The following is a 12,202-nucleotide window of genomic DNA, read 5'->3' on the forward strand; positions in this document are numbered from 1 at the left end:
TAGTCTCACAACACTTGGTGGCAAGGGCTGCGCCTTCATGATGGCCAAGTTGTGGAGCATGCGGCAGAGCACCACAAAATGGGACACCCACACCAGCGAGAACTGGAGGACACCTCCCAAACAATCAAGGCAGCGGAACTGTCGCTTCAGCAGCCCAATGATCTGCTCGATGACATTCCTGGTGGCAGCATGGCGATCATTACATAAGTACTGGCCACAAGTGGTGGGGCTGTTGAGAGGAGTCATCAGCCAAGTGCAGAGCGGATAGCCCTCGCCTTCGAGCAGCCACCTTTGAGTTTAACGTGGTGCCTGGAAGATTGCTGGCACACCAGACTGGCACAGGATGAAGGCATCATGACTGCTGCCAGGGTAGTGGGCATTCATCATGATTTGCTGGGTGAGGTCACACAACAACTGCACAATAAATGAGTGGTCGCCTTTGTGGTTATGGAACCCCAACCTGAGAAGAGCACCTCTTCCTGCACACAGGTGTGAATTTTTCCCATTTCCCACACCCACCATCTTCGGTTCTGTTCTGCATGAAACTGTCCAATTCTAGGGTATTAATATCTATGGACTCGTGTTCCCTAAAATCAGAGCTGAGACTATCTGAAACTTATTTCACATGGGACACAACAGTCAGGAGAAGGACCAGACGAAAAGAGAAAAATGCAGAACTTTTTTTATTCTTTCAGTTTCTGATAGATTCATATTCTGATTCACCCAGTCTCCAATTCTGATCCGAGTGTTAAATCTCAGGACATGGGACCATTCCAAGAACAATACTAGCAGGAAGCATTCATACATTATTCTAGTGAGACAGAGATCAAGGAGGCTGCTAAATGTCTGCAACAGGGAGAGATTATTGACATACACACAAGAACCCATTGCAATGTGAAGCATGAAATGTACCTATATTTATTGAATACAGGAAGACTATGAACAATCTATAGTAAACAGATGCATTTTGGAATATATACAAAGCAGTTGCACAAGGCACTTTATATCAACTGAAGCAACGCATAATATAAATCAGAAGCACCTGTATTGCTTAGTAATTTAGATTTTATGTAATGCCACTTGAAATCATATGACTATAATCCCATTATCACTGAAATGTCCTCTAGAATGCAGCTTCTACAATGAGCTGGCTATTCAACTGGGCAATTCCTATAGCTCTTCATTGTGTATTAGTGCGGGGGCCACCTCAGAGTATCGGACAGTGAGTTGTGTTTTCAAAGAAGGATGGTGAAGGAGGAGTTTGATGGGATCACTGCCAGGGCCTGAGGGTACTTTTCAAGGTACAGATTTTGAGTAAGATTTGTCTGTTCAGAATGTGGTGCCAATTAAACACCACAACCTCATCCTCACACAGACACATTTGGGAAGCAATGAGCCGTGTTGTACAATTACAGACACTGATCTCCCCAGAGCTCCACTGATTGAGAGCAAACACCTTTCATATACGAGTGCAGCATGGTGGAATTATTGAGCAAAGCAATTTAGATAATAAGTGCTACAATCCTAGTCAACCGAATGATCAAGAACACATTAATCAACTTCTTAACCAGTTATATTTTGGTGCATAAGAGACCTGAATGATTAAATCTTTACAACTCCTTGATTAGGCACATAGCCAGTTACACACAATACAAGTGTTGTGGACTAAATACACAGCCTTTCCTGAACCTCCCTTTCATTTGCTGTGGATCCAGGTTGAAGTGACACTGCAGTGTGAGCAGTGAGCATACAGATAGTTACAGCTAAGGGTTGGGTGTCTGATGATATTGGTGGTACACTGGGTGCGCACATAAACTCTTTAGCTTGGCACCATTTACCCCGCTGTGATATTGTGCTTATATTGCAGCAGTATTTAGTGCCTTTAAATCTCCATAGTGCAGATACTAACTGATTATATCTTATTAAAATGATGCAGAACAAAGCATTTCAACCCAGTGGGTGGAGCGATAACTGTCTTTGTATCGAGAGAGATGTGCTCAATAGGTTTATATGGCAGCTTTATCTATCCAATCAGTATGAATAATGGATTAACTGGTTTCCCAGCCAATCATGATGCAGCAAACAAGTTTATTCACCCAACCAGTACATTATTGGTAGCGTTTCATCCAATGAGAGGGATCGATAAAACGGTCGCAATTATCAATCCAATCAGCACCTGTTTCAATATCCCAGGTTATCATCTAGTCAACACATATGACACAAAGCCTACCTGCTCCATTCACTTTCATATATATTTAGTGTCTTTCTATGGTTCTGCAGCAAGGAATTAGTCAGTCCAAATATCTGGCATTACAGAACATTTGTAAATCCTTTCTATCGAAATTCCCGTCACCAAGTCGAAGAACGGTACAGATTAGTTGGCAGCTCGTGACCTTTGGTACTGGTGTCTCCCACCGCTCTCCAACACAAAGCAGTAATAATGAAATATCTTTCTGTTTGAACAGAGCCCGGGGTCATGCGGTCTCTGATTGCTCACGTTTAGATATGTCCAAGATCTGCAGTTGTCCGATGGTTCGATCCGGGAACGGCTCATGCACTGGGGGAAGAGCCCGTCCTCGGTGCTGGAAACTTCAGCTGTATCGTACCTTTTCCTTGGGAGTGTGAAGGTTTGATGTAGCCAGGGGGCACGTCGGAACAGACCACTGCACCTGCTGCCTTCTCTGGCACGGTTTTATTCAGGACACACAAACCTGGCTGGAAGAGAGAGGCGGGGGCACTCTGGAAAAACAACTTAACACCTTGAACACAAGTGCCCTGGTCACACTGCAGGAGCAGAGGAAGGAGCAAAGGGTTTAAAAAGGGATTGGAAAGGAGAGAAAAAGAGAAAAAGAGAAAGCCTTTAGTAACATTCAGAAATATTCCTACATGTGAGATGTTTCAAAAACTGCACCAGGATTAGGATGCGATTATCAACAGAATTCAACCTCACAATGGGCTGGGCCTCAATTCAAAATTTATTTAAATATATAATATTAATAACATTTTTAGTGTCAGTTTTCATGAGTGGATGCTTGTAATGGCTCACTAAAGTAAAACTATTGAAATAACGAGCAGAATAGTTTAAATTTAGCGTAATCACTTTAATTTACAGTCCTGGATGTGACTCAGCTAACCCTCGCACCCCCCCCACCGCCTGCAGCAGTAGATGGAGCTGGAGACAAACTCCACCTTTAGGGGGAGGAAAAAGCACCAGAGTGACCTACTGTGACCCAAGGAGGTCAATTCCAGCAGTCACTTTGGAGCGGGCTAACCAGTGATGGGGAAGAGTCCGTGATACAGAGTAACCCACCCCATTGTCTCAGGATCGCCTTGAGTGAGTGCAAGCAGCAACAGGAAGAGAAACTATAAGTAACAGGTAAAAATAACCAATACAAACTTCTGGAGAAGCATAATCGCCTGTTCTCGGAACAATCTTTGCAATCACCTTTTACATCTTCAAAGGTCTGCACTAATGACCTGATATAGATCCGATTGCACTCCAGCAGAGGCACTTCTGTCACATGTCCTTGCTATTGGAGTGCGTGGGTCCAGGTCAACCTTTGGTAAGGTTACTGGCTGATGACCTGTTGCTAATGATTAAACTGTGCACTGGGGTTAGTAGCACAACAAAACTCAAGTGAGTGTGCAGTCCATGTCTGGCAGTGTTACTGTTGTACGTTAAACAGATCCAGAACCGCTGAGACTCAGTGATAGTTCATAGAAACCTAAACGCTACTGATCCTTTGGTTATTTGATAGAATAATATTCAGGTTGGTGTCTGTCGTTGAGGCCAGTGGGACAGCAGATTTAACATCTGCATGTGGCACCAAGCTGAGCCCAGTATACTTGTGAAGAGAGGGCAAGTTAAACCTTTGGCAGGGGAGTCCAGAATAAGGGGGCAGAACCTTAAAATAGAGGTTGGCCATTCAGGGGTGATGTCGAGAAGCATTTATTCACACAAAGGATAGTGGAAATCTGGAACTCTCTCCCCAAAAAGCAGTTGAGGCTGGGAATCAACTAATCTTTTCAAAACTGAGATTGATAGGTTTTTGTTAGGCAAAGGGTATTAAGGGTTACAAAACTAAGGCAAGATAAAAGATGGGGTTAAGATACAGATCAAACATGATCTAATTGAATGGTGGAACAGGCTCAAGGGGCTGAATGGCCTCCTCCTGTTCCTTTTTTCCTATCAAATCTTAGCAACATCCCAGGACCTTTAAATCAAATGTCAGCATCACTACAGTGGAGCAAAGAGCAGTCAGATAGCGATGCTCATAATATCAGCTGATGTCCAGTAACACTCACTCAGCCAGCTGATATGAAAGTGACAGTCTTGCACGGCAAGGCAAGATAAAAGTCGCAGGTCAGAATGTCATGACTTTTTTTTTTTATTTCAAAATTTTTTTTTTTATGACGAGGAGCCTGCGATTGGATGAACTCCAGCCAGCTCCCAATTTCAACCTCAATGTTGTGTGAGGCTCAGACATCAGTCACCTCCTCATAGTGAGAGGGACAAGAATCCCAAGACAGAGGCTGGTTTACTGACACTGGTACAGGCCTGGGGCCAAATAGCCACTCAGCTCCAGGAGCTGGTGGCCCAGGGAGATGTGCACAGAAAGGACAGAGGAAAAAAATGTTTTACAATCAGATTATTACAAATAAATCATTAAAAGATGTAAAAAAAGCCAATCGTTCACATCCAGGGTAAGAGGCCGAGCACCACCAAACAACACTGACACGGTCAGCAACACAGAGCAAGAGAGACTGCAGCTAAACATCGTTACCGTCAGTCACAGGCTAAACTCTATAGCACAGTATATGCCATTTTGTGAATGAACTCATGCAGAAGAGAGTCCCAGGTGATTAAGACTGAAACTAAACGATTCTTAAAACCAGTCAACCCTGGCAGCACTGGACAGAGACAGCTTCTGACAGCTGCCGCTGAAGTATTAGAGCAAAGACAGCTTATTACTCACACCCACCTGTTTTACCAGCTCTCAGCTCAACCATGTCAGGTCTTATGCAGAGTCAAAACACGGTAACGCAGGGAGCTGACACCACCCAGAGTACAGGGCAGGCAGTGGAAGAGAAGGAGCCTCAGCGTGGACCAGCTTTGAATAGGACAAGGTGGGGTTCCAACTGGAACAATCTGCTGGGATCCCTGATCTCTACTGAATGAGCAGGATTAGATCTCAGACACAACACAAAATGGCCACTTGAGTTGGGTACCAGTGAACCATCATCCGGCAAGGAACAAACATCTTCAGGGAGGAAGAGGGGGAAGAGAGGAGAGGGGATGGAGTGAGTCAAGACCTGCAGAGGAAGAGGAAATGAGGGAGAGGGGGAGATGAGGGGGAGGAAAAAGTGAGGTCAACACCTTAAGGAGAGAATCGGCAGACAGAAGAGAGGAAAAAGTCAATATCTGAGAGAGGAGCAGGAGAAGAGAGATGGTGGGGATAGAGGGAACGATGGGGGAAAGGAGAGGGAGAAAGACAATGGAGAGCAGAGAGGAGGAAGAGGGCAGAGGAAGTGATAAGACTGGAAGGGAAAAAAGGATGAATTTCCTGAAGTGTTTTTCCAGTCTAATTATCTCTAATTACAAAAGCATTTCCCTCTGATTTGGACCAATGAGGACAGGGCAGAATCCCCGACAGGAGCTGGAGATGTCTGTAAAGCCACCCACACTGCCGTGTCTCGATCAGCCAGGTGGAGACACAGGGCTGGGGCTACAGCCTGTCCACTAGGAGGTGGAACACCTCAGGCTACCACCACATGTACCAAGCCACACTTACACCTAGCAAAGCGGCACTGAGCCACAATCTCAGACCAAGAAACCTTATCCTATCAGTCTGCTTGTTCAATATAACACAGTCCAACACTGATCCAGGGTGTCACTATATGGTCAGTGAGGAATGCCTCATTCTGGGTGTCTCAGCATTTGTTTGCGGATTCTTTGCTGCCACTTCTACCTGCAAGGTGTGCCATGCAGCTTAAACAGTGAAGGGGCATTGGTTCTGTACAGTGCTTGAAATGGTGTCTCCCAGAGGATGAGTGTTATTAGTTTAAGTTTGTATCATTCGTGATGGACCCCACAAGTGTGAGTGATAGCGAGGAGCACATTTTCCATCAGTGGACATCCCACACCAACGATGGTCATACTCATTTGCAGCAGGTACGAGGGAGTCAAGTGACTGCATTGATTCGGTCAGGATTTCCCTCCATGCAGCTGGTACTGGAGCGGGGGAAGGGGCTGGTGACATTCAACCCTAAATAGAGCCACCCTCCCTCTGGCACCCCATCTGAAACAGGACCTGAACATGCTGGGGCTCTTTTTTTCCCTAGAGGGCTGACCTGAGGGAGGGCTTTAAAATGATGAAGGGTTTTGATGGGTTGCTGTAGAGAAGATGTTTCCACTTGTGGGGGAGACCAAAACTAAGGACCATAAATATAAGATGGTCACTAATAAATCCAATAGGGAATTCAGGGGAAACGTCTTTACCCAGAGAGTGGTTAGAATGTGGAACTCACTACCATAAGGAGTAGTTGAGGCGAATAGTATAGATGCATTCAAGGGGAAGCCTGATAAACCTATAAGGGAGAAAGGAATAGAAAGTTATGTTGATGGGGTGAGATGAAGAGGCGATGGGGGAGGTTTGTGTGGAGCATAAATACCGGCATAAAGCAGTTGGGCCAAATGGCCTGTTTGTGTGCTATAAATACTATGTAATTCCATGTAAGGATTTCCAACTCTTCAGTTTCAAAAGGCCGCCGGAGGCCGGTCTGAGGGCTACAGACAATGTCCTGGATACAGAAACCAGGAGCTGAAGTTAAATATAAACTGTAGCGCGTCAGGATTGCAGATACTAGTATGAGATGGGCTTGCTAGCAGCCTCCCCTGTACCTGCAACTGGCTCTGAGGCCTCTTCCAGGCCATACCCGGTGATTACTGGCTGGCTGGGCCCTCGGTCCTGCTGCCCAGGAGAGCACCCTGCCAAGGTCAAGTTTTAAATGTTCAACTTGCAGGTGGCAGCCTCTGCACTGTCCAAACAAGAAACCTAACTGCACAGAGGTTTAATAATGGTCTGTCTTTAACCCGACACTGCCCCCCACAGATTAGGCCCTATACTACATGATGCCAGAGGTCAGCGCAGAGCAGGTTTTTAAATAGCGGGGAAATACCGATGGAAATAAAAACTTCAGTCACACGTGGCACCGCCTTGCAGCTTCACCATGTGGAGTTTCAGAAATTACCAATATATTGCAGCTGGAAACTTTGTAGAAATGTTAGAGCCTGAACTGGTCCTGCACATCAGGCCAAATATTTCCACTGCCGGGTTCTTCAGTACACTCAACCTGCACAAAGCAGCTGATGGCAATCCCAGGCACAGGCCTTATGTGTTTACTCAATGATTAGTTGGGATTTTAGACAACACAATTCAGGCCGGCATGAAACTGAAAAATCAGAACCATTATTAATGCGAAGTATATAGGTTGAGCATCCGGAATCTGGACACCAGACCAATCCATGGCGGGGTCGTCCGGAATCCGGAAAATGTTCAGAAATCCAGACATTTTTTAAAAACCGATTACCGATGCAAGTTGGGCCTAGGGAGGGGGAAAACACCCAAAATTCCAAAAAAACAAAAAATTAAAATTCACAAAACCCTTACCTACTAAATCGCTGAAAAATAATTTTAAAATAAAAACTTTAACTTGCTTTTTTTGCAGGTCTTCAACGCAGGTTTTTCCTGGCCGCCGAACCCTGACCTGCAGCCAAACCACCGACCCCTGACCCACAGCCAACGCTGCCAATCCGCCGACCCCTGACCCACAGCCGACCCCAGAACCGCCGACCCCTGATCCACAGCCGATGCTGCCGAACTGCCGACCTACAGCCGACGCAGCTGAACCCAGAACTGCCGACCCCTGACCTGCAGCCGACCCTTTACCCACAGCCGACACTGCTGAACCCAGAACCGCCGACCCCAGAACCGCTGCCTACGCTGCCAACCCGCCAACCGAACCTGGAACTGCCGCCGAACCCGGAACCGCTGACCCCCGACCTGCCGCCACCGCCCCCTCCACCGACCTTCCGCCGCACCTTGGGCAAGGTTTTCCGGATTCTGGACATCGGAAAGGCGCCCCTGAGGTTTGCGGATTTCGGATGCTCTACCTGTACTCAGAATGGTACCCATCTGCAGCCTCCCAGACTCGAGGGCAACCTCAGCATGAACACTGATACAGCACATTCTTAGCCTGTTTTCACAAGTATGGGTTGGATCATACACGATTTACAGATGCGTCACCGGTAGGAATTTGCGCATACATCCCATCATCGGTTCAACAAGGCACTATGGACAGGTGTAAGACGGCAGGACAGTGTACCACTCACAGACCACCCTTCCCACAGGACAGTGTACCACTCACAGACCACACTTCCCACAGGACAGTGCACCACTCACAGACTACACTTCCCACACGACAGTGCACCACTCACAGACCACCCTTCCCACAGGACAGTGCACCACTCACAGACCACCCTTCCCACAGGACAGTGCACCACTCACAGACCACATTTCCCACACGACAGTGCACCACTCACAGACCACCCTTCCCACAGGACAGTGCACCACTCACAGACCACATTTCCCACAGGACAGTGCACCACTCACAGACCACCCTTCCCACACGACAGTGCACCACTCACAGACCATCCTTCCCACAGGACAGTGCACCACTCACAGACTACACTTCCCACAGGACAGTGTACCACTCACAGACCACCCTTCCCACAGGACAGTGCACCACTCACAGACTACACTTCCCACAGGACAGTGCACCACTCACAGACCACATTTCCCACAGGACAGTGCACCACTCACAGACCACCCTTCCCACAGGACAGTGTACCACTCACAGACCACATTTCCCACAGGACAGTGCACCACTCACAGACCACCCTTCCCACAGGACAGTGCACCACTCACAGACCACCCTTCCCACAGGACAGTGCACCACTCACAGACCACACTTCCCATAGGACAGTGTACCACTCACAGACCACCCTTCCCACAGGACAGTGCACCACTCACAGACCACATTTCCCACAGGACAGTGCACCACTCACAGACCACATTTCCCACAGGACAGTGAACCACTCACAGACCACCCTTCCCACAGGACAGTGCACCACTCACAGACCATACTTCCCACAGGACAGTGCACCACTCACAGACCATACTTCCCACAGGACAGTGCACCACTCACAGACCACCATTCCCACAGGACAGTGCACCACTCACAGACCACCCTTCCCACAGGACAGTGCACCACTCACAGACCACACTTCCCACAGGACAGTGCACCACTCACAGACCACACTTCCCACAGGACAGTGTACCACTCACAGACCACACTTCCCATAGGACAGTGCACCACTCACAGACCACACTTCCCACAGGACAGTGCACCACTCACAGACCACACTCCCACAGGACAGTGCACCACTCACAGACCACCCTTCCCACAGGACAGTGCACTTCTCACAGACCACACTTCCCACAGGACAGTGCACCACTCACAGACCACACTTCCCACAGGACAGTGCACCACTCACAGACCACCCTTCCCACAGGACAGTGCACCACTCACAGACCACACTTCCCACAGGACAGTGCACCACTCACAGACCACCCTTCCCACAGGACAGTGCACCACTCACAGACCACCCTTCCCACAGGACAGTGCACCACTCACAGACCACCCTTCCCACAGGACAGTGCACCACTCACAGACCACCCTTCCCACAGGACAGTGCACCACTCACAGACACCCTTCCCACAGGACAGTGCACCACTCACAGACCACATTTCCCACAGGACAGTGCACCACTCACAGACCACCCTTCCCACAGGACAGTGCACCACTCACAGACCACATTTCCCACAGGACAGTGCACCACTCACAGACCACATTTCCCACAGGACAGTGCACCACTCACAGACCACCCTTCCCACAGGACAGTGCACCACTCACAGACCACACTTCCCACAGGACAGTGCACCACTCACAGACCACATTTCCCACAGGACAGTGCACCACTCACAGACCGCATTTCCCACAGGACAGTGCACCACTCACAGACCACCCTTCCCACAGGACAGTGCACCACTCACAGACCACACTTCCCACAGGACAGTGCACCACTCACAGACCACATTTCCCACAGGACAGTGCACCACTCACAGACCGCATTTCCCACAGGACAGTGCACCACTCACAGACCACACTTCCCACAGGACAGTGCACCACTCAGAGATACGTCCAATAGGACAATGCACTATTTATAGACACACTTCCAGTAGGACAGTGCACCACTCAGACACATGTCCAGTAGGACAGCGCACTATTTACTGGAAGCCGGGAGGACAATGTGCTAGTTACAGGCACAGACAGTTGGAAAATGAGCTACTTCTGCAGTCAGTAGTACCACAGTTAGGTCCACATTCTTTGAAAAGAACATTTCACTTTCTATGTACACAGAGTATAATTGAATGTTAACATTGTAACTTAGCCATTCACCAAAACCTAATCAGTAATTTTAAAGTCTTTTTGCTCTTTGTTTTGTTTACATCCTCCAAGTTTCTTCCCTCTCCTTAAAGCACCGACACTCACTGTAATGCAGATTCCACCTGTGCCAATTATACTCAGTCACCTCGCACCACTGGCCATTCAAAATGTGCGATATTCAACTATCAGGGGCATCACAGCCCAATTGACTTTCCAATAGGGGTCGCTGGGTCAGGAGCCCCAATTTATATTTTCCCCCCTCTTCAGCCCAGGGATTCTGAGGCCATTTATAAAATGTCAGTTAGGGTCAGCTATACAGACATTTTATTTAATTTAAATCAAGAGATTAGAAAACAGTAACTAGAGAGATGCTGGGAACAGTACCTGGAGGTGAATGAAAGGAACACTTTCCTAGGATCTAGGACCAGCGTCATCATTTGTGGAGTGGTCATATTATGATCACAGATCATAGAATAGTACAGCACAGAAGGCGGCCATTTGGCCCATCGAGTCTGCACCCGCTCTTTCAAAGAGCAATCCAGTTAGTTCCACTCCACCGCTCCATAATCCCTGCAATTATTTCTCTTTTAAAGTATTTAACCAATTCCTTTTAGAAGGCAACTATTGAATCTGTATCTACCACTCTATCAGGAAGTACATTCCAAACCTTAACCACTCATTGTCCCACGATAACCACAATTTACCCTTAACTGGCTCTCCATAATTAGTCCAGTCTAGAAGCCCAGTTTAATTCAGTGTCTGTACCATTACCTGCGAAAACGATTCTCTACAGAGAGCTGCAACTTTCAAATGAACATCGGCCAGCTTTCTGTGCCAATGGCAAGCCAAAACTCAATATAATTTCACCCTCGGGTCCAGAGCTGAGATTTCCCGTCAGGATCAATGTTCCCTTTAAGCTCCTCCCGTGGAGTCTTCTCATCGGCTTTTCATTGGGAAAAACAGTGCATGCGCAGTATTCTGAATGGGCCGCGCACCTCCCCAACGCCCCCCCCCAAATAAATTAACAGGAACATTGGTCAGGACACATGTAAAACATTTACACAACACACCAGACACACGAGGATCTGGGATGTTAAAAGGCTGGATAGTAACAAAGAGTAATCAGGTTAATGAGAGCAGCTAGTTACTGGCTGTTGTGCATCTTCTGCATGCAGTGGCCATAGGCGATGAAAATGAAGAATATGAGGGGGAGTGTGACTGAGAGTGTGAGCACGCTTACCAGCTGACTGTCAGCTCCAGCCTCACTCTGAAACCTCTTACATCCCATCAGGCCGTGCATGAAACCGCAAAATCCTCACAAGTATCCTCCTAGGGAACAAACACTCAACATTACACAGAGACCAACGACTGCTGTGTCTCCAACTCTCTCTCACCCAATAGCTCTAGCACCAGGGAATCCATATCAGACTGGAATGAATGGCCCTCTCCAGGATTGGGGGCTTCCCCGAACCCCTCTGCCCAACCCCTCTCTCTTCCCCTTTCCAAGATTGAGGGGCTCCCCTTTCCCCACCCCTCTCCCTAACCCCTCTCTTTCCCCCCGCCCCCGTCACAATCCCTCCCTTTCACCCCCCCCCACAAACTTTGACTGTTGGTTCAGTTGCTGCCAGCTGCG

General features: G+C 48.0%; 1 long non-coding RNA gene across 1 annotated transcript; it reads right to left on the reverse strand.

The window, feature by feature from the left end:
- Positions 1–665: 665 nt before the first annotated feature.
- On the reverse strand, positions 666–11,858 carry LOC139248810 (uncharacterized). The gene is made up of 2 exons (XR_011591100.1): positions 11,810–11,858; positions 666–2,784 (listed from the first exon to the last, which is right to left on the reverse strand). It is a non-coding gene; the product is annotated as an uncharacterized lncRNA (long non-coding RNA).
- Between the last annotated feature and the right edge of the window lie 344 nt (positions 11,859–12,202).

This window comes from Pristiophorus japonicus, unplaced genomic scaffold (genome assembly GCF_044704955.1).
Source record: "Pristiophorus japonicus isolate sPriJap1 unplaced genomic scaffold, sPriJap1.hap1 HAP1_SCAFFOLD_2959, whole genome shotgun sequence".
NCBI classification, from domain to species: Eukaryota; Metazoa; Chordata; class Chondrichthyes; family Pristiophoridae; genus Pristiophorus; species Pristiophorus japonicus.